This window comes from Temnothorax longispinosus, chromosome 7 (genome assembly GCF_030848805.1).
Source record: "Temnothorax longispinosus isolate EJ_2023e chromosome 7, Tlon_JGU_v1, whole genome shotgun sequence".
Taxonomy (NCBI): Eukaryota; Metazoa; Arthropoda; class Insecta; order Hymenoptera; family Formicidae; genus Temnothorax; species Temnothorax longispinosus.
In genome coordinates this window covers 11,213,570-11,220,981 of record NC_092364.1, presented here as the reverse complement: position 1 = coordinate 11,220,981, position 7,412 = coordinate 11,213,570, and the positions used below count along the sequence as shown (strand labels likewise).

The 7,412-nt window shown below is 29.3% G+C and overlaps 1 long non-coding RNA gene across 1 annotated transcript; it reads left to right on the top strand.

Annotated features, from left to right (window-relative positions):
• Nucleotides 1-4,908, top strand: LOC139816027 (uncharacterized). Its single transcript, XR_011732899.1, has 5 exons — nucleotides 1-228; nucleotides 354-533; nucleotides 1,632-1,764; nucleotides 2,077-2,498; nucleotides 2,815-4,908. It is a non-coding gene; the product is annotated as an uncharacterized lncRNA (long non-coding RNA).
• Nucleotides 4,909-7,412: the final 2,504 nt, after the last annotated feature.

The following is a 7,412-nucleotide window of genomic DNA, read 5'->3' as shown; positions in this document are numbered from 1 at the left end:
CCCTCCAGGGAGAGACTGGCCAAAAGGAGAACCCGATTTTGATTGGCTACCGCCATTTGCATTCAAACCGGAAATAAGAGATACAGTCTTATGTATATAGTTCAATGGTGGACATCATCTTGCGTCTTTTCGTAGTTCTCGTGCGCCGTATTACGCTCTGAAAAGCATTTAATTGAGAGGAAAAAAGAAGAATCTTATAAAAATAATTGTGTGCAACGTTATTATAAGGTAAATTTTAATTGAGAAAAGTATTATTTTTCTATTTTTTAATATTAAAAATAATAGTTTCTATGATCTAACCTAATCTAACCTACATAATCAATTTTGTAATATATTTATTTACAATATTTCAGCAAGAATGGTTAGTTGCTGCGCAGCATATTGCACAAATTCATCCAAAAAGTTTATGTGCATAAAATCTAAACAACGTTTCCAAATGTGCAGATTTCCTAAATCCGAAAAGAAGAGAAATATGGATAAAAAATTTAAACAGATGTGATTATCAACCAACAATAAATTCTTATTTATGTGAGGTAAGAAACAAATATTTTATAACTTATTTATATTTCTAGTAAACAAAATCTTAGCTATTAGATTTAGGGACCTATTCTGTAAATGTTAATGACATCATTATGTGCCTTGCACAGGTATAATACATCATAGAATAGCTGCGCAAAACACATAACAATATTGTTAACATTTACAAAAAATAGGTTCCTTAAGTCTGACTATTGCCTAAGTAGATCCAGTATCATCGTTGCTATTGCATTAAACTCATATTTTATCAGCAGAATCAACATACCTTAATAATTGATTAGTAGTAGAAATTGAATAGGCTCTATCATATATTTTATTTAAATACATTTCAGTTATAGATACAGAAAGACACAAATGCTTTGCTATCAATCTGCCATTATACTATTAATTGATTTTGTTTAATACATTTCTACTGCTATTTTGCCAACAAAATTTGTAACAGATACTTTGCAAAATTTATTTTGACAGATTTGATTGTCTGGATTTATATCTATGTTTAGTATTATATTAAATATATTTAGTATTATATTAAATTTTAATTTTATATTGGAAATAAATACATAAAATATCACTTACCATAAGAATATATATTCTAAGCAATCACAGTTTTCTCAAAAATCTTGACACACATCTATGTCATGTGTCATTTCGATATTTAGATTTTGCTATATATACCACTAATAAAACTTAAAAATAATCTCCATATAAATTTGAATTTGATTATACTCATGCGAAAAGAAGTATATTTAATTATACTTAAAAATTACAGTATTTCTTATTTTATAATTTCATTCAAGTTAAAATCTTATTTACATATTAGTTTATATGATATAATTGTATGTATGTGTGTGTTCACAAAATAAGTCAACTTCTTTAATTAAATAATTTTCTTTTAATACATAAGAATATTTAATAATTATGAAGTTAAGTCTCAACTTCTTTAATTAAATGATTTTCTTTTAATACATAAGAATATTTAATAATTTATAAAGTAAAATTTATTTAAATTGTAAATTTATAACTTTTTAAAAGTAGATGTTTATAAAATATTAAAATAAATTTTATAAAATTTTTATTTACATGATATGTTGAAGGTTTATTTCACAAAAGAAATGTGGGAAAAGACACGTAATGGAAGAAAGAGATTAAAATCTACAGCAATTCCAACTATTTTTAAAAGTAGTGAACAGGACTTTTATGTCATACAACAACCTATTCCAAATTATGGTATGTATTTTTTAATAATAAGATTTTGACTTAAATGTCCGCGTGCGCATGTGTGCATGTGTAGGCATGCGTTGTGCATATCTGTAAATTTAATAATTTACTGGTTATATTCTTATATTTAATGAAATGTTTTTAAATCATTCATATAATAACAAAAACTTGTTGTTTTACAATAATTATTTTATTAACTGGTTTTTATAAATCAAAATATAAATATAAAATAACAATTTTTGCAGATTTTGGTAAAATAATTGCGTTATAATAAACTTTTGTTTTTAACGTAAAAATTTGTCTATATTTTTCGTATTATAGAATTTGTTGATGTTGCTGAAGTACATGAAGAGCATTTACAGAATGAAAGAATATTACAATTAGAAGAAGGAAAAGAACAAATAGAAAATGAAGAAAGAATACAATTAGAAGAAGGAGAAGAACAAATAGAAAATGAAGAAAGAATACAATTAGAAGAAGGAGAAGAACAAATAGAAAATGAAGAAAAAATACAATTCAAAGAAAGAGGTGAATTGGTACGAGGAGAAGAAACACTTGATAAAGAAAAAGAAGTAGCATCAATATGCAACACTGATACTGTCTGTAATTGTTCGCAAGTGCGAAAACTTGAAAGGAAATTAGCAAAAATGAAGCAGTCATTAAAAGAAAGTAATAAATTGAAAAATGTAATGAAGAGTAAATTATTTCGAACAAAGAATAAAGTAAAAAGATTACAGCAAGAAGTATGTAAAAATAAATCTTATATTTTAAGAAGCGTATTGAACGACGACCAAGTGCACTTGTTACAAAATAAACTTAAAAAAATATCTTCTTGGAGTAAAGAAACATTAGTACGAGCATTTAAATTAAAATTCACTTGTGGCACAACAGGTTATAATGAATTATTAAAACAAAATTATCCTTTACCTAGTCAGCGTACTCTCAGAAGAACGTTACAGAGTTTAATATTAAAAAGTGGAATTTGCAATGAAATTTTCGATTTTATGCGAATTAAAGTTTCACGATTTAAAAATGATTATGATAAAAATTGCGTTTTAGTTTTGGATGAAATGAGCATCACTCCTGGTAAACAGTATGATGTAGCTACTGACAGTTTTTATGGAAAAGTAACTTTACCTGAACATGAAGGAAATGCGACTCATGCTCTTTGTTTCATGTTAGCTGGATTGGCCGGTCGCTGGAAACAAGTAGTTGCATATTTTTTTACAGCTAATTCAACGCGTGGTGATATTTTAAAGTCAATTTGCGAGGAAATATAATACAGAAAGCTGAAAACGTAGGTCTTGTTGTACATGCAATTACATCAGATATGGGACCAAATAATCAATCTATGTGGAAAAAATTTAATGTAGTGTCTCGACGTTCTAAAGTTGTCAATTACGTTCAACATATTTGTAACCCCGAAAGAAAATTGTTTTTTTACTCTGATGTACCACATGCTTTAAAAAATATATGTAGGGCTTTACTAAAATTTAATTTTAAAATTCCAAATGAATTTGTAATAAAATATCAATTACCTTGCGATGAAGTTAAAGCTAGTCATTTATTTGATATTATAGAGGCTGATAAAGAATGTGATATTAAATTAGCTCCAAATATGCGAGAGGAGAATTTAGTATCAAAAGATCACTTTCAAAAAATGAAAGTTTCAAATGCATTGAAAGTTATTAATCGAGATGTCAGTTCTTCTTTAAAGTTTTTAGCAGATAATGATCAACATGATACTCGGCAAACCACTGCATGGTTTATAGATTTTTTAAGGCGTTGGTATGATATTATGGCGAGTAGAAATGTTTCTCTTGCTCTTAGCTCTTTAAATCCTGAAAAACTTTTAGAAACTAGAGATTTTTTACATGAGGTAATTAACTTATTTACTCAATTAAAAGTTGGAGAAAAAGAGAATTGGAAACCATTTCAAGCTGCAGTTATATTATCAACATCTACAGTTTTAGACTTGAGTTTGATTTTGATAAACGAACAAAATTTTAAATTTTTTTTACCTGCACGACTGACGCAAGATTGTATCGAAAACTTTTTTTCTACTGTAAGACGTAAAAATGTTATTCCTAATGCACTTCAGTTTAAAAATAATTTAAAATTAATTACAGTGTCTCAATTTATGAAGAATGTTAGTAATAGCAGTTATGAAGAAGATGACAGATCATTTTTTTCAGATTTCTTTGATGTATTGACTGTAAACCACGATTCAGAAAGTTCCTTAATTGATAACTCTGTTTATGAAAACATTAATAATGATTTAAATACAACAGTAATTACTTGGAGTAAAACAGACTTAAATAAAATACATCACATTGGTGGATATATACTTAGAAGTATTTTCAAAAATTAAAAAGTGTGTATTACATGTATTTCAGCTACTGGATCAATGAGAAGCAGTAATGCTTTTTATCATCTACTTACACGGCTTAGAGCTTGGCACACCAATTCTCTATTTTTCCTTAATTCTGCGACATTGCGTTTCTTTTTACAGATGGAAAAAATATTCCGAGTTTTTCTTAAGTATAGCAAACATAAAAATAGTAGAGTTAAGTTAAAACATTTCTTTATTGAAAAATGTCAAAAAATTAAATATTTCTTACCTAAGTGCCACAATTTAAAAGAAAAAATAATATGTAGATTTTATATGTTTCGTATGAAAATTTCATCTCATAAATTACGACAAGATAAATCTGTTATTTTTGCAAGTAAAAGCATGGCAATGCATAATTTAATAAAATAAAATTTGTAATTTTAATTCATAATTTTCTTGATAGTATAAGATATCCTAGGGACCTCCAGGATATCTGAAGGATATCCTGAAGCATTTTTCAGGATGTCCAAGGACATATTTAGGATGCTTCTAGGATATTTTGTGCTATCTAGGTTTGTTTTATTATTTTTATGAACACACCTATTATCAGACTTTCTTCAGTGCTATGGTCATAAACATTTAACATCTTTATAATTATCTAATTAATAAATCTAATTTATAAATATCTATTTAATTTAAAGTAATTTTAATTGTTTTTCTTTTTTAGATGGAGCTAACAAATAAATTGCGTTCAATTTTGCAAGAGTGAAAACATCAATCAATGGAATTTTTCAAATAAATATACCTATTAATAACGATAATGTGATTTATTACTCAGACAGCACCATGTCCAAAATCGGGACATAAGACGTCTTTTAGCCATCTTTTCGTAAGACGTTTAAAAGATGTCTAAAAGATGTTTTACACGTCTTATGTACCGCTTTTGGACATGTGTGCTGTCTTGGTTATTTACTGATTATATATTTCTCTTTCGTGTATCTTTACTTCTTTTATAGTTCTTTACTTTTTTTATAGTTTTGATTATAGATTGTACTTCAGAATTATAATTTTATTAGATATTGATTTTTACAATAAAGTTTACATTATTTTTAATATTATAGGGAGCTCTTTGTTAACCAATCTATAACAAGTAAAATTATTTTTAATCTTAAAGTAATATTTTGTTAACAAATACAATAATAGCTCTGAAAATAGGTACATAATTATAGAAAAATAATAAACATTTAAATAAAAGCTAAGCACTGTTAAATTATTTATTTAATACCGTTAATAAAGGCAAAAGTAATACAAGTTATTAATAGAAGAATATTGCTGTTAACAAAATATTATTGCTGGATTTGTTATTTAAATTCTTTTTGTTTTTATTTTTTACTGAAAAATGTTCAAAGTAGAACCGTGTAGATATTTGTATTTTATTTGAAATCTTTTATAACTATACACACGAATAATATTTGAGCACTTATTTATCTGTTTCTAATTCCTTTAGTAATGTTTTATTATTTTTTTATCGCGTTTTGTTATTTTTATATTTAAAATAATATACACTTTTATATATATATATATATATATATATATATATATATATATATGATATTTTAAACTGGTACACTTTAATTTTTGCCGCGTACAATCCTATTTCCTGTTTGCATGCAAATGGCGGCGTGTTGGCCAGTCTCTCCCTGGAGGGTCTCTAGGTATCACCAGATACCGATGGCCGAACGAGATAAACACAAGACGGCATTTTCGACACCTTACGGCCACTACGAATTTAATCGCATGCCGTTCGGACTAAAGAGCGCACCCGCAACGTTTCAGCGGTTAATGACTTCTGTACTAACTGGCCTACAGGGAATTAAATGTCTTGTGTATCTAGATGACATAGTAGTGTATGGACCTAGCCTGGAGGACCACAACAAACGATTAAGAGAGGTGCTACAAAGACTCCGAAAAAACTGTTTAAAATTACAACCGGAGAAGTGTGAATTCTTGCGCAAGGAAGTGATCTACCTAGGCCACATTATTTCGGAGAATGGAATTTCTCCAGACCCGTCAAAACTAGTAGCGATAAAAGAATTTCCTACGCCAAAAAGAGTTAAGGACGTGCAATCATTTATCGGCTTAGCCGGTTACTATAGAAAATTCATAAAAGATTTCTCGAAGACAGCCAAACCGTTAACAAAGTTAACAAAGAAAACGGAAAAATTTGAATGGACTTCAGAGCAAAAAAATGCTTTCAATAATTTAAAAGAAAAACTAACAACGGCACCTGTGCTTAAGTATCCGGATTTTACGCAAGAGTTTATTATAACTACTGACGCATCCGACCATGCCATCGGAGCAATACTATCTCAAGGAAAGATAGGTGAAGACCAGCCAATAGCTTATGCCAGTCGAATTCTATCACGAGCAGAACAAAATTATAACACCACAGAGAAAGAGTTGCTAGCCATTGTATGGGCGGTCAAACATTTCCGACCTTACGTGTACGGCACCAAATTTAAAATTGTGACCGACCACAAGCCGTTAACATGGTTATTTAACGTTAACGATCTAGGCTCAAGATTGATTCGATGGAGATTACAGCTGGAAGAACACAATTACGAAATTATACACAAAGCCGGAAAGGCGAATGTAAACGCCGACGCACTGAGCCGCAATGTAACACGAGACGAAGTTGCCGCAGAAGAAGAACCGAAAATCCACACGATAAACGAGGATAATTCCAACGAAGAGGAAGCAAGAATATATACAGAAGAAGAAAAGAAGCAGATATTACATGAGTACCATGATGCACCTATAGGAGGGCACCAAGGCGTCGAACGAACAGTAAATAGAATCCGGTTAAATCATAACTGGCGCGGATTGACGAAAGACGTCGAAAAATATATAGCTAAATGCGAGCTATGTCAAAGAAATAAGTTATCGCGGAAAAATAAAGTACCGTTGGTAATTACGGACACACCTACCAAGCCGTTCGAGAAATGTGCTTTGGATATTGTAGGGCCACTTACGATTACAACAAATGGAAATAAATATTTGTTAACATTTCAAGATAATTTAACAAAATATAGTAAAGCGATACCAATTCCAAACCAAGAAGCAAGTACAGTAAGTAAGCAAATTGTGACAAAAATTGTCTTAGAGCATGGAATTCCAGAAAAAAATTCTGACCGATCAAGGCACGAATTTTTTGAGCGAGGTATTCAAAAACACCTGTAAACTCTTGAAGATAAACAAAATTCAAACTACCGCGTATCATCCCGAAAGCAACGGAGCACTCGAAAGATCCCACCGAACATTAGCA